Below are 25,965 nucleotides of genomic sequence, written 5' to 3' on the forward strand. Positions count from 1 at the left end.
TCTTTCAAATCGCATTATTTCTCACAAAAGTGATTGCAGAATTAAAAAACCATCTTGTGCTTTGGCACAGCATGTAATCGATACATGCTCTGCCAAAACAGTTTATATTATATTATATATATATATATATATATATATATATATATATATATATATATATATATATATATAATATAAATATATATATACATATACATATACATATATATATATATATATATATATATATATATATATATATATATATATATATATATATATATATATATATATATATATATATATATATATATATATATATATATATATATATATATATGTATATATATATATATTTATATTATATATATATATATATATATATATATATATATATATATATATATACATATATATATCTTCTATACATGTCTTCGATACATTTACCATTTCATTTGAATTTGAGTTTGATTTTTTCAACAATTTTTTTAAAATTAAAATAATCCTAATTTCCTATGTATAATAGGTACATATCACCTTTTTTAAAAGATGAGTTTTAAAATGGAGGTATTGCATTGTACTCTTTATGTCTGCCGCTTAAACTCCATCTAAATGGTTGGGTTCTTACACCCGTACCATAAACAATTTTTTTTAATGTATTTTTTATGGAGTATTCATACTATGAAATCGTAGGCTTCCACGGCCAGAGTCAGAATTATAGTTTATTCGTCTTCCGGGTTTGGACCGTGTCATTTGTGAGTGACCCAAAAGTGGGTTCATCTCGACGTTTCGCTACAATTGTATGTAGCTTCTTCAGGAGAACAAAAAAGAAAAAGAAACAAAAGACAGGAAGATGGGTAGTTAGCAACGGTAACTCAGTTACTCAACGCAACCAGAGGCGAATACTAACTACCAAGATGGGCATTTGGTCACAGTAACTCAACTACTCAACGCAGCCAGAGGTGAAAACCAAATGCCAGGACAGGGATTCACGTCCAACAGCTCAGAACACTAACGCGTCGAGAGGCAGGGAGTGAATCCGGATTCACTCCCTGCCTCTCGACGCGTTAGTGTTCTGAGCTGTTGGACGTGAATCCCTGTCCTGGCATTTGGTTTTCACCTCTGGCTGCGTTGAGTAGTTGAGTTACTGTGACCAAATGCCCATCTTGGTAGTTAGTATTCGCCTCTGGTTGCGTTGAGTAACTGAGTTACCGTTGCTAACTACCCATCTTCCTGTCTTTTGTTTCTTTTTCTTTTTTGTTCTCCTGAAGAAGCTACATACAATTGTAGCGAAACGTCGAGATGAACCCACTTTTGGGTCACTCACAAATGACACGGTCCAAACCCGGAAGACGAATAAACTATAATATTCATACTATGTTTACTGTATTTTTAAATTTAAATCATATTTTTAGCATTGAATGAAGTAATTTTATTTTTTATTCATTATTTTAATTACACGTGTAATTTTACAGGTAGTGAATCTATAGATGATTCAAATAAACAAAAAAATAACATCACAACAATATCTATAATCACAACATAACACAACAATAATACAGAGAAAACGAGCATGGACCAGAGTATTACACGAATGGATAATGGGAGACTAGCCGAAATAACAAGAGATTTAAGAACATATACAGTCTGTCCCAAACCCTTCTTTCAGTGCGTCACTAATTTTGACATAATATAGGATTTTAAGAATGAAGAAATGAAGAAATTTGACAGTTGCAGGATCGTAATCCCTCTTTTTCTAATTGAAAATAGTTTAATAATTTTAATATTAGTCTTTGTTCTTTCTCGATATATCTCGGCATATTTAAAATATTTTTATGACAATAAATACAAAATTAAATTTTCACTGTAAAATGTCTGATAATACTAACCTGGAATGACAATTATTTTATCAATTGACGTTGTGAAAGTACTGTCAAGATCTGCTTGAGACCTTCTGCGTCAAATTATATTTATGCGCATCATTGATTGGATATCTATTTAGCGTATTCTAAACTCCAACCAATTATACATCCGTAACTAGAATTAGCTTTACGATAAATAATTTTCCAAGTTCTATGTATAATTATCACAGACTCACGTTTTTTTCTGTCACTTCTAGCTTAATGTGCTAGAGAGAATTCGATCAACTATGACGCACTGAAAGAAGGGTTTAGGATGAACTGTACTTATTTGTTACTTATAAAGCTGTAAAATACGCAAAAAAATTTAATTTTTAATAAATTTTAAATCAGTTGTAAAATTTAACCCACAACGTTCCTACTGCGTAAAATTCATTGCAGAATAATGCTTATTTTTCTGAACTAATCGAAGCCCTTATGTATGGACAAACTAAAAATGATATGCCCTCCCCATTGTATGCGTAATGGTTGTGTGAGTTTCATCAATGCAATAATGTACCAGTAATTCTAAGTACTATTTTCATTACTTTGTTCCTAATATTATTTTTGTTTTGACAGTCTCCGGTCTGGTTTCAGTTAAGTAGCTTAAAATTACGGTCTTACCACATATGGTTATTATAATAGGATGGCATTTATTATTGCGCATACTTTATATTGTCGCCTTAATGATTTGACGCATTTCTTTCTCTTGAATGTTATAACATCCGAAAATTTATGTGCTAATTCATAAATTTGATAAGCTATTGAATACGCTATTATTGACCGTAAACTGTTATCTAGCCGTCGTAGAATATATATGTGCTACCATAATTTTTATTTGACTAATACATTTTAACTCATATATGTATATATATATATATATATATATATATATATATATATATATATATATATATATATGTATATATATATATATATATATATATATATATATATATATATGAGAGTGTTAACTCTTTGACTGGTCCTGGATTGCAGGGCAATTGTAAATCCTTCGGGTCTTTTAGTTACTCTCGCAATCACGCTCGATATTGAAGGGCTTACTCCATACCGCCACCTCCCGTGACATAATTCCAAGTCCCGTAAGGACCTTTATTTATTTCTAACGAATGGTTTGGCGACTAAGTGCTGCTCGTCCACCGATTGAGGAGTAATTCTAAGTCCACCCGGGCTTTTATTTACTCCTAACCGTCGGTGGTCTATTGGAACGCTGTGTCAGTTCGACACGATCCGAAATAGTTTTAAGGCAATCTGTTTTTTCTTTATTTTGAGGTTCGACGTCTCTTTGGCCAGTGAGAGTTCTCTCCAAGCTGTTTGATGGCTTTTGCTATATAATTACAAGTCCGTTGGCAGACTTTTCTTTACCTCGACAAAAGATAATCGAACAGTCAACAAACGCTGGTTCCTACACTTCTTATGGCTTGAATAATGTCGTAGCCGTAAGGCGTCGTATCTATTCAAACACTAAAGAGCTTTTAGAACCTTCTTCGAAGTAAAGTCTTCTTCGTTCGATGATATTGTCACACAGCTGAGAAATAAGACGCAGAAAGTTGAAAAAGGCTACTCAGCCAACTAACGGGTATCAAGATGTAGATACAACTAACTTGACGGGTATCAAGATGTAGACTGACTTGATCCCAATCGGAAGATGTGCTGCGTTTTTATGCGTTTCTTGATTGCATCTCCGCAGCGATCTTCCGTCGGAAGGCCAATACAAACGCACTTAATAAGACTCTTTGTTATTGGCTAGCCAGATTGACAATCTTCGCTGTAATTGGTCAACTCAGCGACACATTATAAAAACATACCAACACTGCCAAACTGAAATATTATGTTTCATGGTTGATATTTGCGGCTATTCGCTGTGAGCCGATGAGTAGAGGGGATATGACAGTTTTCACCAGCGCTGTTAGTGGCAGTTTTCTGCATTTAACTTGTAAATTTTCAATTAATGGCGAATATGGATTTAAAAAAAAAAAAGATATAGCAGCTGTTGTATTGATACATGTAAAAATACTGGGTATAACAGTGATTGTAAATTTTATTCATTTCCTGTTGCCAAGCATAAAACAGTTCAAAGAGAAAAGTGGATTATTGCTATCAATAAGAAAAAGTAAGTAAATAACCTATAATACAAACAACATAATATTTCTATGGTGTAAAATAAAAAAATAATTGATTTTGTAGCGAGGATGGATCATTATGGACTCCAAAAAGTCATCATTTAATTTGCAGTGATCATTTTCTTGGAGGAAGAAAATCTGATGCAGAAATGAGCCCTAGTTATGTACCTGAGGCCTGGATGCAGCTATTATATTTCGAAACATTGCGTACATGCCCAGCATCAACTAAATCTTTCCCCTTTTTTGGTGTAACTGGTTGATATGGGATATCATGTGATATAGACTTAAATCCAGTGTAATGTTTAATATCCATTTTGATAAAATTCAAACAAATTGATATCTAAGTACTAAGGCCTACGCACACAAAAAATAACGCTGAGCAAAAACAGTAAACAGAATGAAAAATGAAAACAAGAGGTGTAAACTGGATTTTGACCATGGTACAATGAATTCATTGTACCATGGATTTTGACAGATCCAATATCCGATGACACGAAATACGAAATTTTTTGTACGAATATATTTGATTGTCGTATCCGACATTTTTTGACATAATATATGTCATAATATATGTATCATGTGTCAGATTATTGGATTAATAGTTATTTCAATTAATTGTCAATAAATGTTAGCTGTTTTGTTTGATAATATAATATATATTATATTGAGCTACGTTCTCGTCGTTTTTGCCTCACATAGTGTAGAAGACCCAAAAGCAACACTTTATGTATTGCATTTATATAATAATTAGGTCTTTGTTCCATTTTAAATATATTTCAAATAGTAAACATAAACACTCCACAAAAGTAAGGTAAGGTAACCTTTAACCTTTAAATATTTTCACATAAACTTCGTCTTTTTCTCAATGGCCTCTTGCGTAAGTAGTCATCCAGTCGCAGGAACTTATATCTTACATATTATAATTATAATGAATAAAATAAAAAAGCGTAATTAATTTTATTATTCATTCTGTGTATTCGTTCAGTAATCAGTTTACAATAATATTTCAGTTCATAATCTGTGTATTTTGAGATAAATATCTATTTTTCTTGTTTTGTCATATTTCACTTACACCGGTTTTACAAGAAAAGTACAAGTTTCAAACCGCGAGAGAGCGCTACCGGCGAAACTCACAGCCAATATTCTGATTGCCTTCTCGTTAACGTTGCCACAGAAACAGAAGCAAACGTTGACGTTGACTTTTGATCTACGTTTGTTATATAATTAAGATTAGACTGTGGTGGATTGACACTTAACCGCCTGCCACACATGGATTGACTGTACTGCTGAAGCGAGTGAACATCGGTGCCGAAAGACAGGCTGGCAAGAAAACAGAAGAAGAAACAATAGGTCAGCTGATACCCGTCAAAACACGATTCCAAAAAAAGGAACTCTTATCGTTTTCTTACTTGTTTTAGTATGTAGTTCCTTGTTAATAAACTAATAGCTATTTGTATATCAAGGAAGCAAAGTGCTACTTCTCCCATGTTATACATATGATTTTTCCACCTCCCTCAAATAACAAGTCATTTTTTTTTATTTTTAAATAATTTATTTATACAATTAACTAAGAAAATTTATTAGAGAACTAAAACTAACAAGTAGGTACCATGGTACAATGAATACATTGTACATTGTTGTTCATTGTACCAAAGAATATAGATGCTTCTAAGCGTCTATATTCTTTGATTGTACCATGAGTAGGTACAGTATCTGTGGAGCACCCAGGGATAGGTTTTGGGGGTTAAACCCCCCACCCCCAGGGCATCTAATGTAAAAAATATATAAAGAATAGTAGGAAAATGTAAACACAATACAAAAAATCCAAAACGCTAATTTAATAATTAAATTACCACTTTAGGCTCATGGCAAAAGGTAGACAGAACGAGTCTGTTGCGTTGTTCTTGAAAGAATAGCTTTGGACATCGCTGGGCCATTTCCAGAAAGTAAAAATGAAGGCAAGTACAATGTTGGTAGTAATCGATTACTTTACTAAGTGGGTCGAGATTTACGCACTTCCAGACCAGAAGGCCGCCACCGTTGCAAATAAGTTTATCCAAGAATATATCAGCCGATTTGGAGTGCCTTTGGAGATCCATAGTGACCAAGGCAGGAACTTCGAAAGCGATCTATTCCAAGGAATATGTGATAGACTAGGCATAAAGAAAACAAGAACTACAGCATATCATCCGCAATCTGATGGTATGGTAGAACGGATGAATAGAACATTTGGCAAGTATTTGACAAAGATGGTGTCCGATCATCAGCGAGACTGGGACCAATACCTTCCGTTCTTCACAATGGCCAACAGATCTGCTGTTAACGAATCAGCAGGCCAGATACCAGCCAGAGTCCTATTCGGACGCGAAATGCGACTACCTTGTGATCTAGGGTTTGGGTGTCAACCTGGAGAAGATGTAGCAGGTGAAGATTATGTGATCGAATTACGAAGAAGAATGGACGATGTACATTAGTTCGTCCGTTCCCACCTTCAGATCGCTAGCGACCGAATGAAGAAACGGTACGATACACAAGCTGAAAAGGGTTGCTTTAAGAAGAACGACAAAGTCTGGCTCTATAATCCCAAGAAGCGAAAAGGTTGTTTTCCCAAATTGCAGCAGTTTTCTGAAGGTCCATACATCATTATGGAGAAGATCAACGATGTCATCTACCGAATAAGCAAGATTCAGAGGGGAAAGCCGATGATACTACACCATAACCGGCTGGCGTTTTTCGAAGGTGACCATGACGTAGATGAAGAAGTGGAAGTAAACCAAGTCCAAGATGTGTCTGACCTCATGTTTGAGGAATTCATGGGTGCCTATGGAGGTACCGGTAAAGCAAGACATGGTGTTACCACTGAAGAAAAGCGAGATCTACTCACGGTCCCCGATGACTACTCGCTGGTCCTTGCCATCCCGGCCAGTATCAAAGACGCACCAGGGTTGGCATCCGTCTTTCGATGGAAGTTCGGTCGAGTTGCAGAACTTCAATGCCAAGTGCCAGCTCCTGGGAAAGCCTTGAAACTCCAAAAAGCATCACGTTACCTGTTCTACCTGCCCGTGACCAACTTACCTACCGATATGTATGGGAAGCCTTACTTCAATTAAGGGAGCACGTAATAGAGTCCGACGTGCAAAAGTTAGCTATGCCAAAGTTAGAGTGCCGCCAATTAGATTGGAGGGTTACCCGAAGTATGGTGGAGGAGATCTTTAATGACACCGAAGTCCAGGTGTTAGTCTGTTGCAATCCGCATAGTTACTGGTGCGGAGAGAAAACCGGCCCTTGTCATTTTTATAAAACTGGAAGTTCTAAAAGAGGGTCTAGTTACCGATACCAGCATACCGTTCCAGTTCCAGTTCCGACAACGTTCGAGGAGGAACCATCTTTTAAGAAAGGGGCAATGTTACGATAATTATGTCGTTTAAAACTAAATATATTATGACTAATTCTGTTTTTGTTCTAGTTTGTCTATCTAAAATATATATCTTATATATATATATATATATATATATATATATATATATATATATATATATATATATATATATATATTGAGTTTCTTGAACCGTACTATATTTAATATAAAATTAGGTTTTCTTGGGTTCAATAAATTATATTAGATGTGGAACTAGATTTTATTTTCCATAGAAATCAACGTTTCGGCAGGAAACTCGTGCGTTTGTCAACATTCTAAAATGTACAAGATTAAGAACAAACAGTTATTGTAAAATATGTATATATATATATATATATATATATATATATATATATATATATATATATATATATATATATATATATAACTTACCAAAACGTAAAACGGGATACTGACATTAATAAAGTGACAAATAAAATTTGATATCTAATATCTCATGGTTTACTGTCATTGGTGTATAATTATTTTTATATGGGTGTATCATTGATAAGGTGATATCCAGAAAATTTATTTATTATTTTATTCAATGTCTATAGTGAACCTACTACTACTTTTAGCTTTGTCCCATAGTGTCTTACCATCAATTTTTTCAAGTGTTTTCATCTCTGCTATTTCTAAGATCCTTTTTGTCCTCTCTGTGTGAGGTCGTGTTTCTGCCGAGTGTGTCGTTATTAGTCTGATTTGTAAATTTGGCCTTTTATTTCTTTTCCAATATTTTTATTTCTCCATACAGTTTTATCCAAGCAGCCTGCGGCTGTGTTAAAAGTAGTGTCTACCCTAATAGGTTTTAAACTAAACATCAACGCTTACGCAAAAAGACGTAACTTATTTCACGCGAATACATTGCGCGTCATATTTCAAGCATAATATTTTTCAATCAAATTAACGATAATAAACAATAACCCAATTATTATGACTACATGTTAACAAAGTTCATATTACAATAATCAAATAGTAAAACAGTAAACCGATTTCGCTGAACATGTAATTTACCTGTGTATACCGTTTTGCTTAAATGCACTTCTAACGAAAAACCCCTCCTTTTAAATAATTTGGTAAAAACGAAAGTAAGTCACCGTTACACAGTAAAGGCATTAGGTTAGTCGAATACAACGACAAAGAACAGTTGCACTTGCAGTTTTCCTCGGTGACAATAATTTGTTTTCCTAAATAGAGGGGCGACGTTTGACCAGTTCATTAGATAGTTGTTGGTGTATTCGATTATAAGTTAGTTATTGTCCGAAACAAACTGTGACAATTGTGCAGAGGAGCTCTAATCAAAGTGAGTTATTAATATTTTTTTTATATTCTTAATAATTTTTAAACATAAACAATATAATAGCACAATAAATTATTTTTTTTAGAATTTTAAACGTTTTTAAAATCTTTTGCTGTAATTTATAATTTTATGATATATATATATATATATATATATATATATATATATATATATATATATATATATATATATGTATATGTATATAAATAAACAAATTAGCTCTTGGGGCGCTGTTGATCCATGGCTTCATGGATCCTTCTCCACTCTTAATATTCGTTGGACTTTCCGAGTTTGAATTTGTATCAGCCCGAGTGTCTGATCCAGCAGGGACGCTGAAATGAGTCATAACACTTTATTGATACCGATTCGAGCACGGGAAGTTTAACGAATTTGTCTCCCTAATTGGATTTCCATGATTTATTTTTCACATTGTAGGTATATTTCTAGTTAATGACTATATTAATGTTTTTTAAGAAATGTCAACGTTTTACTTATATACAGAGTGTAAAAATAAAGTTGTGTTTTTTCATTTAATTTTGCAACACCCGGTGGAATGTATTAGAAACAAACGCTACATGTTCAAAGCATTGCGTGATTTTTTACTCTCCAAAATTAACGCCCGACCTCAACTCTACCATAATTATTAAGCTTTTTTTTCTTGTGTATCCTTGATTGGATTTCAATAATTTTTTTTGCTCATTGCAGGCCTATTTCTTAGTAATTACGGTATTATTGGTTTCTGGGAAGTGTCAACATTTCACCTAGATACGGGGTGTAAAAATAAATTTGATTTGTCATGTTATTTTGCAACGCAACACCCTGTGGAATTTACTTAAAGCAAATGCTACATCTTAATCTTAATACTTTAAAAAGTTTCATTTTCGTAAAAAAATCATCGATATCTTTATTATCAAAAAAGAAAAGTACGTTCAAAGTGTAACGTGACTTTATTGAATTGTAAAAATTCAAGATTCAATTTCAAGAAATCTGAGCCAAGATGAATGTGTTCAGGCAATTACTTTAGCTGATGTAGGCTTAAGTTATCGTGTAATAGGCTTGAGGTTAGGGGTATTTCATACTACAATATCACGAGTCATTCAACGTTTTCGAGTATCAAACGACCATACGAAACGGCGTGGATAAGGAAGAGAAAAACTTACAACACCACGACAAGATCAGTTTATCAGGCTTCGTGCTATAAGAGAACGTTTTCTCACAATGAGACATTCACAAATACAAGTGACAAATGTTCATAATATTCAAATTAGTATAAACACTATATAAAGGCCTCTCGCTGAACAAGATCTGCAAATAAGGATACCAGTTAGAGCTTTAAACGTAAATCATTGTAGAAGTAGATTACAATTTGCCAGAGAGCACCTTGACTGAAATGTTGATGACTGAAAGTACGTGTTGTTCACTGATGAATGGTGTTATTGCTATATAGCTCAGTGTGAGAGTTAACCGACGGCCAAGAGAACGCTACGCACAGTGTAATATACGACCTATTACTTTATTCAATGGTGGATCTGTAATGGTTTGGGGAGGAATATCTCTAACAGCGCAAACGGACCTTGTTACTATACGAAGAGATTTCTTAACAGGTGAAAGGTATATTAGACATTTTGTCTAACCATGTAGTTCCATTTGCTCCTTACATAGGAAATAATTTCCTTTTAATGAGAATTTGTGGGATATTATTGATCGTCAACTTCGGAGCCGACAACCACCACCTGTCTCTCTTGACGACATAAGTTGTGGTGAGAGAAGTTTGGGATGCAATTGATCAAGACCAAATACGCTGCTTGATTTTAAGTATGCCTCGCCGCTGTGAAGAAGTAATTAGATGTACAGGTGGAAATACTCGTTATTAAGTGCTTTTGGGAAAGGGCAATTGTTGAATAATATTTAGGTTATATTTTCTTAGTGTTTATTTGTATTAAATGTCAATAAAGTTTATGGAAGTAATGTTTTCTTTGCTTTAAATGTTGATAAAAACTTGTTACATTTAAAGTTCTGTATAATCTTTGATAATAGAGATATCAAGATAATTTTTTAACGAAAATCTGAAGAAAGAACAAATTTATCTCAAAATAATATTAAGATGTAGCGTTTATTGCTAATAAATTCCACAGGGTGTTCCAAAAAACGATGAAAAAACACAGCTTTATTTTTACACCCCGTATACGGGTAAAACGTTGATATTTTTCAGAAAACATTAACACATTGATTTACTAGCAATAGACCTATAATATGAAAAAAACATTATCAAAATCTAATCATTCGTTCAGAAGAAAAATAGCTTCAAACTTTTGGTACATTTAAGGTGGTGCGTTAATTTTGGGCATTAGTGTATATAAATATATATATACATATATATATATATATATATATATATATATATATATATATATATCTATATATATATATATATATATATATATATATATATATATATATATATATATATATGTATATATTGTATCTGATTCACCATCTGTTGTTAGCATTTATAGGGCCTAGTATTTGTCCCAGTACCTTTGTTTCAAATATGTCTATACGGTGCATAGATTATTGAGTCTTAGTTCTTAAATGTATCTCTCGTAATTTAAATATCTGGTTCATACCAAAGTATGCCAAATCGGTTAGAATGATTTTTCTGCTAAGCTCTCCATCGTCTATATTGTCCTTTGTGATGTTAACTTTTAAATAGATAAAGCTTTCTACTTATTCTAAGTTATCAACTGTCTGGTAGGGTTGTGTTGCTCTCTCCGATTGAATTTATTAGGATTTGGGTCTTTTTTGTGTTAATTGATAGACCTATTTATTTAGCATGTGATTAAGATTCAGTATACTCGCCTATTGCTATGGTTCTGCTCATAATAGGGGAGACCGGGGTTAGTTGTTACAATTTTTTTGTGCATTCAATATGTAAAATAAGCACCTTATAAAAATTGGTGTAAGAAGCACTTACTTCGATATAATTATTTTAAATATTAGATTATAGATTATAATATTAGATAACGTCAAAGCATTTCCAACAATTGATGGAATGTTATAAATTGTCATTGTAACTCCTGGATGAGTTTTCATCCAGCCATCCATCGTACTACTAATACATTTTTTTAATGGTTCAAACACCGATCTGTCCAAAGGTTACAATCGATGAGAGCAATGCGAAGGTAGGATCAAGAGAATAATGCCATTTTCCTTGCAATAATCTATTACCTTAACCGACAAATGGGAATCGTGATTGTCCAGTATTAATAATACTGTACTTTCCTTAGAAAATTTAATATTCTTATAAAAATATTTCAAATAAACTAAGAATTCTACTTTCATCATCCATCCAAAAGAATTGCATGTTTCTATTATATTCTGGTGGTCCACTGGAAACAAAAATGTTCTGGATAATTTTTACGCGGAAAAATAAACATTGGCGGCACAGAATTTCCATTGGTTATCACTGCCAGACACACTGTCACCAATATTTCTCGTTCCCCCGTAGTGACCGCCCCCACTTGCTTCACACCTTTTGATGCTATTATTTTTGCAGGTTTTTGAACTGTAGTTCATCTAAGTTGTAAATATCGTTTGCTCTCCAAGATTGTGCCTATTGAATACATTGGAGAGTTTATCAAAGAATAAATTTACATTGTGCATATTAAAGATTGTGGCTCGCTCTAAGCTCGTAGCCTGGGGAGTACCGATGAATAACTCAATGTGGCGTTTTAAAAAATTTGTTAGTCAGTCAGCAGATTCAGTCTCAAATTTGGTCCAGTTTTTAGGAACAGTTACGTTATTTTTTAAAGCAAACTGAAAAGCAAGCTGTTTAAGATCTTTTGGGGAAAGACCATGTTATATCTTAGAACATTCAGTAATATAAGAAGCTAATTAATTTTCTTATAGTTCAGAGATCTACAGATTTTTTAAAAAAAATTTACGATTTTACTACACTTACTATCAAGCCCAATTTTCTCGATCTTTTTGACGTATCTCTGAAGCGTCATAAAATTAATCCTATATTCATCGGCTACTGAGGTAAGAGGTCTTTCATTTTCTATCACCTGCTTTGCTGCAGCAATGATGATTTCCTGTGGAGTTTCACCACGCTTAGTTTTTTCTTATAGGTTCTCATTTTGATCTATTAAAAATTTATAATTTTATTTACAACAAAATCTACTAATAAACATACACATAAATTTCTTGAGATTGGGCAGGTTGTTACAGTAACAACTTGTCCGTTTAAAATAGTAACAACCTGCCCCAGGACGCCATATTAAAAATAAATTATAATTATTCATCAATCCCAAATATTTAATCTTGTACATATGGACAATAATAAAGCTAACGGTCAAATTTCGAATAGTTTCTATAAAATTATTTCACATTTTGAATGTTATTGATTATTGTTGAACATAAACAATAATTTAAAAATTTAGCGTACTTATTTAAATTAATACCCTCTTTGTTTGTGGTACACCGCTGAATTTGGGATAAAAAATTATTTCATCTGATCTTATCTTCACCTCCTGATCCTTTTAATTTTTCCCATTGTAATGATGTCATATATCATATGTATACAATAATTAATAGTATTGTAGGCCCAATTGACATTTCCCAATTTTCAAATAAAAATATTCATTGCTTTGAGAATATAGGCTGTTAAAAACATCTTGGAATGTCCTGTATTGTTTTTAAGTAGTAGGTACATAATCGATTTGGTCTATGGTTTTTCTAGACGGCGACTTCCATGTTTCTGTATATTACTTTACAATGAAAGTGAGGAAAATATTTATTTATATTAACATTTATATAAAAAATTGTACAGTACATAATTTTTTAAAAGATTTGTTAATATATGTATAATTAAAAAAATCTCACAAATTACACATCCTTGTTATTACTCTTTGTATTATTTTGAATTTGTATTCAATTTTCTTTGAATTCATATATTTTTTTTAATATTTTTTGTTATATATGTATATATTTATATATATATATATATATATATATATATATATATATATATATATATATATATATATATATATATATATATATATAGGTGATGAGAAATTATACAATTAAGGATATTAATTGGAGCAAATATTAGTTATTAAATAATATCAATATATTATTAATTTTAAGGACAAGTATTTTATGTCAGAAATTATTATATATTTTAAAACATTAAAAACATTTTCTCACAATTACAAAGATAAAGATAAAGCATCTTATAAAATAATAGTATGTACACAGGACATGTAATAATTTAATTACAGGGTTTATAAAAAAGTTAAAAAAATATTAAGAATAATTATTATAACGATGCTTCTAATGAAGCAATTTGAAAGTTTGCGTGCTGCAAGAGCTGAAATATTATAACTAAAAACAATTTTAAGGAATGCGTTGAAATTACAGTCCATCTAATTTACAAACCGTTGCACGTCATAGCCCGTGACGTCACATGATACCAACATGAAATATTTAGGCGGTAGGTGTGTTCTTTTTTAGAATCACTAAAGATTTCTATTTATGTTAACTTAAAGAAATAGACAACAATATGTTTCATTTAATTTGTATAAATGCATTATAAAGCGTTTTTATGAAGAACATTTGTTCGGAACACACTGTAACTGTAATCGAACGAAGGTGAAATTTTGGCATAAATTGGTAACACTTAGTTGACAGTTGCGGTGTTGACACTTTTTGTACTTTATTATTTTAAATTTTAACCCCTTGTTTTATATTTTTACCTATTTAATAAAATCTGTTCTTTCTAGAACAAAATTAGTGTGTTTTATTTCAAAAATGTCACGTAAGAATTTAAATAGTCGTTGTAAAGAGTATAATAATAATTATGTGACCTATTTGATTTAAAATGGAATCAGGATTTTTTTATACTTTGGCAACTATGTCAACTTCGATCTCTGACGTAGATAATGACGTGCAACGGTTTGTAAATTAGATGGACTGTATAGGGTTTCAAACATTTTTAATAAGGTTATTTTTGTCTCTGATAACTATTTTAACATTAGATGCTAATAATTATCAATGCATCTTTAAAGAATTGAAAGAAACTGTATTCCAAAATAATTTGTGATTAAAAAATCATTAGATTTAACGTAAATGTTTATAAATTGGCGCTGACATAGATAAAATTACACCTAGATTGGTAACAGGGATAGCGAAGGTCTAATCACGTTCGCATTTCGCTCCCATTCGTTTGGTGGCGCTGCTAGTCTCGTTCCTGCGCGGAGAGAGTGTGCTGTGTTCAATCCAAAGTTGAGTCTAGACAAATACGGCGCCATATTTGTATTTGTTTTATTTTTTATAATTTATTTTATATTTTAAAATTTTTTATATAAGTAGTGCAAAAGGTACAATTTTATTATGGCATCGAACACATTATATGGAATACCAATGGAAAAACGAAGAAATGAACAAAGAAGAAGATGTTGTGTTCCAGATTGCATAGATACTACTAGCAAGCATAACCGTTTTCCAAGTCCACGAAATTATATAGATATGTTTGATAAATGGTCGAGTGCTGTTATTCACATAAAACTTGACATGAGAATGACACAATTTTTTAAATACTGACCAGTTGTTGTCACAACAATAAGAAAACTAAATTATACTACACTTGGCTTGCATTATTAATATTTCTTATAACACATATAACATTTCTTGTCAAATTTTTATAAATAAAGGTTTTATTCTATATTTTCTTCTTCAATTACATAACAAGAAAACCCAAAAAGTATACGAAAAATATTTATTATCGTATATGATAAGGATTTTTCTTGTTATTTTAAGATTATATCGATTTTCCTTTACTTTAAAATGAGTTCACAATCCTAGGCAATATTACTAAACTTTTGAATTTAGCGCCATGTATATATAGTTACGCTCCCGGTCACTAGGTGATGCGCCAATCATTGTTTTATTCGTTAACACGGAAGTTTTAATGCTAGGTGGTATTGTGCTATGGGCGTTGGGGGCAATACAGATCTGATAGTTGACTTTCTTGGCCTCGATCTTGCAGGGAAATAGCCATATTTTGAGTGAAACTCTGAGAGGTGTTGTTCCTCCAATTGTATCCTCGAATTGTTTATTTTTGAAATTCTATAGTCGTTATTTCCGCTATTAATAATGAGTAGTAGACATTTTTATGTTGTATCTTTCCGACAATGACTATCAAAATAATCCCAAGCTCAGTAAATCGACTATATCTGATAATAATCAGTAGATATAGAGGATTTAACATACCTATTCTAGCATAGTTGTGCCATGGAAAGTTGATGGTAATATAATATTTAATAAAATTTTGACGTTTGTTAATCAATTTGTTATTTATTATTTAATCTGTGCCTTCTACGAATTGCAAGGCAAAACAGACGTTGATAAAGATGTTATTAGAGATATGGGGAATCTAAAAATTGCATTTCACAACAGCAAATTGTCTTTTCCTTTTAATCTTAACTGTTGTTTTCTTTTTACTCCGATATACTCTCTACGAGTACTAGAAACCAATTCTACTAGAGACCCTTTTAAAAATGCTAAAACATGTTGATTTTTCTACTAAAAAGGTTACTATTATCGATATAGACACATGTTATTTGTCAACCCCCTTCCTTCCAATACCACAAACCCTTAATTTTAAGTAGGGAATATACCGTGTATGATACACCAATAGACAGGTATTTCGCTATAGTGTATTTTTATGTATGAGAGAGTAATAAAACAATAAATTATGTATGCAAATCCCTAAACTGTTGATACGGGTGACTCAATGAAAAACAGATATTTGTCAACACGTTTACAGAAGTATATAGGAAAACAATTTTAAATTGACTATGACCACCAGGTATAAAGGTTGGAGCAGAATAGAATACAATAGTTGTGAGGTAATCCCTAAATAAGGTTGCCAGTGTCGGAGTGATGGAGGTTAACAGGTACTAATGAATTTGCAAGAAATGTAAGATGTTTATTTTATTGGTTATATATTACCAATAAAAGTTTAATAAGTACCTACCTATTTGCAAAATAAAGTTTAATTCTTTATCTGAAATGAGTGCATTCCACGAAGTAAGGGTTTCAACAATCAAACATTTAATTCTTTAATTCCAGGAATCTACGACAGTAATTGAGTAGATAATTACCTTCTAAACTTATTCCACAGAAAATGTGATAGTGGGTTTTTCCATTTTGTAGGAAGGTCCAAGTGGCGTACTCAAAATTCTTAACAGTTCACTAAAAGTAGGTACTTCAGTTGCAAGGTGCAGTTTATTGTGTATACTAGTGTTATGGAAAATTTGGAAGTGCCGTGTAAACTCCGAAAAATTGGTCCTTTAACAGTTAATGAAAAAACATTAATATTTAATTGTTTTAAATCATTTACAGACAAACGTTTATGTGAAAGTGTTGATAAGACCGTTGAGTTAGTTAGCAGTACACTTGGTGTTGGGAAATCTACGATTTACAGAGTTATTAAAGAAGAGAAATGTGGTAGTTTTCAAATGCCACGTAATGCTCCAGGGACACCAAAATTTCAAATAGAATATCATTTTAAAGAAGGACTTCGACGGAAAGTGCATGAATTCTTCTTTAGACAAGAATTTCCAACATTGGATAAAGTTCTTGTCTCAGTTCGAGATGATAAGGATTACCCAGAAATGAGTCGAAGTACGTTATGGAAACTTTTAAAAGAAATAGGCTTCCGCTGGAAAAAGAATCCCAGAAAGTCTATTTTATTAGAAAGAAGCGATATTGTCATATGGAGAAGACATTTTCTAAGAACCATAAAGGAAATGAGAAACCAAAAAAGAAAAATATTTTATCTTGATGAAACATGGATCAACGAGGGTCATACACCAAATAAATTTTGGCAGGATGAAACTGTTACAAGTGAAAGGCACGCTTTTGTAAATAACTTATCTACTGGTTTAAACCCACCATCAGGAAAGGGACGCAGGCTGATAATAGTACACATTGGCAGTTCAGACGGTTTTGTTGAAGGTGGTTTATTAACTTTTGAATCAACTCGTACCGGTGACTACCATGAAGACATGAACGCTGATGTCTTTCAAGAATGGTTCGAACAAATGATAGATCTTCTTCCTAAGAACTGTGTAATAGTAATGGATAATGCAAGTTATCACTCCAGACTTATAGAAGGATTGCCCACAACCAAGTGGTTAAAAAAAGACTTGCAGAATTGGCTGAGTTCAAAAAATATTACGTACCATCCCGGATCTATAAGAAAGGAACTTTATTCGTTGTGTGCCCTTCATAAAGAAAAATTTAAAAAATACGAAATTGATGAAATTGCCAAAAATCGTGGAATGACAGTACTTAGATCCCCACCATATCATTGTGAATTAAACCCGATTGAACTGGTTTGGGCACAGATAAAGAGTGAAGTTTCAAGAAAAAATACCACTTTTAAAACTCATGATGTTAAACAGTTGTTTTTGGAGGCCGTAAATAATGTAAAACCTGAAAACTGGGAAAAGGCAGTAAATCACACTATTAAAGAAGAGGAAAAAATGTGGAAGCTGGACAATATTACTGATAAAATGATCGAGCCAGTTATTATAAATCTTGGTTCTGAAAGTTCATCTTTTGAATCTGATTTGGATTTGTAACAAGTAGCTGTAAGTTTTATATTAATATTTTTATTCATCTATTTAACATACCTTAGACGGTTTTAAAAGCTCTTTTTCTCTTTTGTAATTTTTAAAAATTAAAAAAAATGTGAATTTTTTAAAACCCTTTTTAATGTAGGCCAGTCAGTTCTAATATAGTGTGTGATAAAAGAGGTCACTTTTGTTTACATACACATAACACTTTATAACACTGAAATAATTCATTTATTTTTTACAATTATTCAAAGTAATTTTTCAATTAATCTTGAGCACGCCCATGGAGTGGTCGGAGGTACCAGTTAAAATTATGCTAATTACTCTCTCGTTCATAAAAATAAACTATAGAGAAAGGTATCCGAGATTTTTCCGTGATTTTTCTTTTCATATTACCTCTGTTCTTTTGAAAAAGAATCAATTTATTAAAAGTGTTACACCTCTTAAAAATTAATCGTAACGCCTGTCTTTTGCTAGTGTTAATGACATTTTTTACGTCAAAAACTACTTAAAGAAATTTGCAAAAAGTGTAGTTATTTGAACTGTTGTGGCTAGAATTTAACAGCGATATTAACCCTGCGGTGCACGGGTTGGGTCTGTCAGGCCCATTCAGTTCTTCTAATATCTCTATTCGGTCAGCGAGTCTAAGTACGGTCCTGACGGTCTAGGTACCTTTCGTCGACATAGCTAGCTATAATCCCTCAGTTACGAATAAGGTTTTTTTTTTATGAAAGTACAAAACAAAATTTGCAGTGTATTGTTTTTAGAGCTTAGGAAAACAATGTATTCTTACGAGAGAGAGGCAAAACATTTGCAACGTCTCTACGAGGAAGTTGAAACCGACGAGGAAGAAAATTATGAAGATTCAGATTCCGATATGTCTATAGTTGGCAACTTAGAACATGAAGATGCTAATCATAATTCAGAGTCTGAATTGGATTTATCAGACACCGAATTAAACGTACAAGAATGTATTCCACAAGGTAAGTTAAACCAACACCTTTATTACAATACCAAAGATGGAATGAAATGGAATAAGATATGTGGATCACGAAATGTTAGAACTAGACGAGAAAATATTATAACAAAACATCTTGGAGTTATTTGTGAAGCGAAAGGTTGCAAAACTGAAAAAGAATGCTGGGAACTGTTTTTTAATGACAAAATTATAAAACATATTGTTGAATGTACTAATGCATTTATCGAGCGGGTGTCCGTGAGATATAAAGACAGTTCCGATGCGAATCTAACAAATATATGTTAACTAAAAGCTCTGATTGGTCTGCTTTACTTAGCTGGAGTTTACCGTGGAGGTAGAAGTTAAATTTTTGAGTTTTGGGAAAGAAACGGTACGGGCATTGACATATTTCCGGCAACGATGGTTCTTCGCAGATTTCGATTTCTTATGAAGTGCTTACGCCTAGATGATATTCGTACAAGGGACGAACGGGCACAAGTAGACAAACTTGCAGCAGTTAGAGTCGTATCCGAGGATGTGGTTGAAAATTGTCAAAAATATTATACCATTGGCCAATATGTCCCTATCGATGAGATGTTTTTGGGCTTTAGAGGTCGCTGTAGTTTTAGAATGTACCTTCCGAAAAACCGGCCCGATACGGTCTGAAGGTATTTTTCTTGGTGGATTCTCGCACGTTCTATACTATCAATTAGAAATATATGCCGGTACACAACCACCAGGTCCATATTCTATCAGTTCTGAAGTCAACGATGTGGTTGAGCGGCTTTGGAAACCAATCTCTAGATCCAACCGGAATGTCACAATGGACAATTGGTTTACATCAATTGAACTTCCACAAAACTTACTGACAAATCATAGTCTAACAATTGTAGGCACCCTACGGAAAAACAAAAGGCATATCCCAACCGAATTTTTAATGAAAAATAGACCGCCAAAATCAACTATGTTTGGATTTACCAAAGATATGACAATATTGTCCTATATACCAAAACCAAAAAACATGTTGTTCTCTTGTCAACCCTACACCATGATGACCAAATCGATCCGACCACGAGTGACGAAAGTAAACCTGAAGCAATATTGTTCTATAACTCTACGAAAGGTGGTGTGGACACCGTTGATCAACTTCGAGGTTCCTATACTGTCGCAAGAAATACAAAACGCTGGCCCATGGTCATCTTTTATGCATTGCTTGATGTTGCTGCAATAAATGCATTTGTGATACAAAGAAGTAACACACCGGATCTAAACACAAGCAAAGGAAGATTTTTTTTAAAAGAACTAGGTCTTCAGTTAGTGATGAACAATATAAAAGCAAGAGCTCAATCTCCTCATTTGGCACGAGATATAAGAGAGCTTGCTGCTGAACTCAGTGGCGTTGGACCAGTAGAAGCACCTACGGAATTGCAAAATAAAAGGGGGCGTTGTGCTTTTTGTAGAGATCGTAAAACTCGCTACATGTGTCACTACTGTAAAAAATTTATTTGCTTAGAACATCCTGTGCCTGTTTGTCGCATATGCATTGATAAAATGACTGAATAAGTTATATATAAGGTATTCTTTAAACATCTGCCATATTGTAGTATGTAATTTCTTTTATATTTTTAGTTTTAATATTATAATAGCAGTTCATTTTTTTATGTACATGTAAGTTGTCTTTAGTAGTAGTTCTAATATATGCAACGCAAACCTGTTACAAAATTAAACATAAAAAATTCTTAGTTTAATTTTTGGGCTTCTCAGACCCAACCCGTTCCTTCGTGTATCAAATTATCACTGTATGCTAGAAAATATTGGTTACAGTCTGTTTGGCCTTTGCCTTTCTTCTTGGTCCCTTGGATTGCACAAATGTCTATGTTTTTATTTATCAGTTCTTCTATTTTCTCTTAAAAATCGACCCAATAATCGTTATTAGGCTGATGAAAATCCTAGAGCCTCCCACGAAACGCATACCCAACAGCCATTGAAATTAAACGTATGATCATTAGTTTATGAGGATCGTATTTTTGGGTCATTCTTTTCGCAACAAAAATAGAACAGAGAAGAGGCAAATCTAGAATTATTAATATTAATTAATAATTTAAAATCATAACAGGTATAGTAACAATCATTATACTAAAGAGCTATTTAATAGATGTCTACATAATAGCAAATTCGCAAGAGACTGGAACTAGAGTCTGGTAATATTCCTACACAAAAAAGGGGACAAACGTGAGCTAAAGAATTGTAGACCTACATCATTGCTAAGTCAAGTGAACAAAATGTTTTTATTCACTACCGGTTGACTTACAAAATCAGTCCGGTACCAGTAGAACAGTCTGGCGTCCGCAAAAGATATAATACGTCATACCATCTGCCGATAATGAGAACATTGATAAAGACAACTGAATAACAACTACCCATATTTTTTCTTTTCGTAGACTATGAAAAGCATTTGACAATTTCGAGATGTGGGCCACAGAACAAGCTATTAATAATTATTGTAGAACAGATTCGAGATATAGGCAACTAATACATAATATATACGAAAACGCAACTATGATAGTACAACTAGACGAACATACAAGATCCATCCCCAATAAAAGAGGAGTTGGATAAGGCGACGTAATACTGCTAAAGCTGTTTAATCTAGCCCTAGAAGGCGTCTTTAAAACTATAAATTGGTCTACATATGACATCACCGATAATAGCAACAAGTTAAAGAACCTCAGATTCGCTGACGACATTGTGATTATAGCGAGCACATTCGAGAAATTACAAATTATAATGGAGAAACTCGCATACAGCTCCCAATACGTTGGCATAAAAATGATTATAACTAAAACAAAAACAATGAAAAATAAAGAGGACCCAAGACATTATAATCATAAATAACAGTGAGATAGAACAAGTGCAAGAATATATCTATCTAGGCCATATTCTGAAACTTCACAATAGAACCAAAGTGCAGAAATCACTAGAAGAGCAAGACTGGCATGGGCAGGATTTGGAAAACCCAGTTCAATACTGAAGAATGACAAAATACCTCAATACTTAAGGAGCAAAGTGTTCAACCAGTACAAAAGCAATCATAACAAATGGATATCAGACTTGGACCCTAACCAGGGTAAATACAAATAAGCTAGCCACAAGAGAAAGGGCAATGTTAGGTATATGACTCAGATATAAAGAGAAATGACTGGGTAAGATTAAAAAAAGAAGTCGAGAATATTTCAACAAAAATTGCCAAACTCAAATGGAGCTTCGCAGGCCACACTGTTAGACAAAAAGATTAACGTTTGGAACGCCACAATACAACATTGGAATCTCACAAAGGTAGACGACCAAGAGGAAGGCTACAAATGGAATGAGTAGAAATATTAAAAAAATAGCCGGAACAAACTGGAAGTATGCTGCTCAGAGTTGAGAGAAATCAATGTCCAAAAAATGGACAATAGAAGGCTAAGAAGTAGATCTTTTAATGAACTGTTTCTTAGGAAATGGATTGTACGAAGACGTTTTATTTAATGGCCGGCTATATCCCCCGATTTAACTCCTATAGACTTGTTCCTATGGGGTTATTAAAAAAGCAAGATTTAAAGTAGCATTCCTGCTTCATTAGAAAAACTAATATGACGAATACTGCATTGATGTAGCCTATTAACTTAATAATACCATTCTTTAAAATATTCGTGTAGATATCAGTTTTAATATTTAATTAAATAATTATTTAATTAAATAATTATGGCTGAATAAACTGTTTTCAATTACGAATTTATAAATTTAAAATTTAGTTCATTTTATTTACGTTACATTTAATAAAGTTTCCTATTCATTTTAAAAATTTCGTTTTAATGTAGATTTTGACAAGACGGAAAAACTTAAACTTGACCCTAGCAAAAAATAGGCGTTACATTTACTATTTATTTACTATTTAGCAAATGAAATTACCAATACTTTTTCCATTAGTAATAAAACAATAGACGTACCCGGTATAGAAATTATCCACTTACTTATTACTAATAACTCTTTCATATTTAATATAGTTTGCATATACCGACCTCCGGATACAGTACTTACTCAGGACAATATGCTTATTAACAAACTTGAGGAATTATCATCTCTTGAAAATCTTATTGTTGTTGGAGATTTCAATTTTCCAGACATAAGCTGGCCCATTATTTCCAAAACTGATACTATCAATTCCCAAAATTTGTTTAGAAACTTTGTCATGAACTCAAATTTATTACAACTGATAACTGAACCTACAAGGTTTAGAGCGAACAATAATCCTTCAATTTTAGACTTATTTTTCACAAATGATGATCAACTAATTTCTACACTTGAAGTGTCCTCTCCTGTGGGTCTTTCTGACCACTCACTTATTACTGCTCACATTCAATTTAGTTTAACACCGCCTTGCAAAAATAATTTCGTAACGTATGCCACTACTGATTTCTTTATTGTAAATTCAGTTTTATCCCAGTTAAACTGGCAATCTATTTTTCTTAATCACTTTGATCCATCGTCAATGTGGGACTCTTTTCTTCATACTGCTATTACTACAATTTCTGATTATACAACCGAACGGCAGCTATACAGAAACCGACTAAAACCTTGGATTAACCTCTCAGCTACCCATTTAATTCGACATAAGCGAAAGCTTTGGCGAAGATATAAACTTACTGGATCCCTTGATGATTTTCTCGCCCACCGTAATTTTTCTAACCGAGTCAAACAATCTTTGCTAAAATTAAGAACAGAATTTGAAGAATCTATCATTGCTAGTGGTAATAGTAAAAAAGTTTATCGGTACATTCGTACATCTTTATCTTCTAAAGTCTCCATACCGTTACTTCAAAAAGCTGACGGGTCTTTATGTTCTTCGAATAACGAATCTTCGGAATGTTTATCGTTATTCTTTTCTCAGGTTTTTACAGATAAACCTAACGATACCATTCCTCAAATAATGTGCCCACGTTTGTCTAAAACTCTTGACAATATATCTTTCACACCTGATGAAATTAAACATCATTTAAGGAAACTACGAAATAATTCATCACCTGGATTAGACGGACTCACCTCTTTTTTCCTCAAACAATGTGCAGAATCTGTAGCCATCCCTATATCTCTTATAATGAATGCTTCTTTTAATCAAGGTTCTCTTCCCTCGTCCTGGAAATTGGCTTCGGTTACTCCTATATTCAAGAAAGGAAATAAACTTGATTGCAATAACTATCGTCCAATCAGCCTGGTTCCTATTGTCGGCAAGGTCATGGAATCGATTATTTCAGAAGCTATGTCTGAGTTTCTTCTTCAAGAAAATATCATCCCTCACCAACAGCATGGCTTTATCAAAGGTCGTTCAACGATCACAAACTTACTTCATTGTGTGAATGATTGGTCATTATCTTTAAACAATCGGAATCCTGTCGATGTAGTCTACTTAGACTTCTCCAAAGCTTTTGACTGTGTTCCAAAACGTCGATTACTAGCTAAATTGGATCACTATGGTATCTGTGGAAAGTTGAACATTTGGATTGAAGATTTTCTATTCGATAGATACTTCAGGGTTCGTATTGGGGAAGACCACTCACTAGATAAGCCAGTCAAGAGTGGAGTCCCACAAGGATCAGTACTTGGACCGCTACTATTTTGTGTCTACACTAGTGATCTTTCACTCATCGTATCCAGTAAGGTTTCCATTTACGCTGATGACACAAAATTATATGTGAATCCAACTATTAACCAACATGTTCTTCAACAAGATCTTGACGCAATATTCAAATGGTCCTCAGAATGGTTACTTCTGCTTAACATTGAAAAATGGGTTGTTTTACATATCGGCAAAAATAACCCATCACTACCGTACTTTATTAATGGACATCCCTTAAACTCGGTAACCTCCCACAATGATCTCGGAGTGATAATTAATAGTGACTTAAATTGGTCTAATCACATAGTGTCGGTGTGTAAACGTGCAAACTCGAAACTGTTTTTGATCCGTAAATGTTTTACACGTATATCTCTAACTTTTGTTAGTAGACTTTACTCAATATACGTTAGACCTATTCTTGAGTTTGCCGGACCAGTGTGGAATCCAGATCTCATTCGCGATAAGATCCTACTTGAAAATGTTCAGCGTAAAGCTACAAGACTGGCATACGGTCGTGTAAGACCTAACTATGAAGATAGATTATCCATGGCTCATCTTACGACATTCGAGCAGCGACGTCTTCGAGGTGATCTAATTATGTCCTTCCGTATTTTAAAACATAACTTTGGGAACCTAAGCACCATATTCACTTTGAATCAAGACGAAAGATTAAGAGGCCATCGATACAAATTGAAAAGGGAACAAACTACTGCAAGGTCCAGGGTGAACTTCTTTCCAAATAGAATCTTTAATATCTGGAACAATTTGGATCAAGACACCATATCGGCAACATCTTTAAAAATAAACTTGATAGTGGTTTATTTTATTTATAGGATTGTTTTTTCTTTGACAGCATTATTTATTTATTTATTTACTGTCTCACCATTCAACTTTTGTATGATATACTTAATTGTTTGTGTTTACTTAACTTTATAATTGGTATTAGTTTTATAAGGATGTTTTTT

At 32.9% G+C, this 25,965-nt stretch overlaps 1 protein-coding gene across 2 annotated transcripts in view; it reads left to right on the forward strand.

Moving 5' to 3' along the window:
- Positions 1-8,458: 8,458 nt before the first annotated feature.
- The window catches only part of LOC140434613 (fatty acyl-CoA reductase 1), a 118,922-nt gene continuing 101,415 nt past the window's right edge, over positions 8,459-25,965 (forward strand). Inside the window, exon 1 of one of the 2 annotated variants that reach the window (XM_072522999.1) lies at positions 8,459-8,742. The gene's annotated coding sequence lies outside the window, so the exon portion shown is untranslated. The remainder of the gene's footprint in view (positions 8,743-25,965) is intronic. The other variant, XM_072523000.1, reaches the window with a different exon arrangement.

Source organism: Diabrotica undecimpunctata, chromosome 2, assembly GCF_040954645.1.
Source record: "Diabrotica undecimpunctata isolate CICGRU chromosome 2, icDiaUnde3, whole genome shotgun sequence".
NCBI classification, from domain to species: Eukaryota; Metazoa; Arthropoda; class Insecta; order Coleoptera; family Chrysomelidae; genus Diabrotica; species Diabrotica undecimpunctata.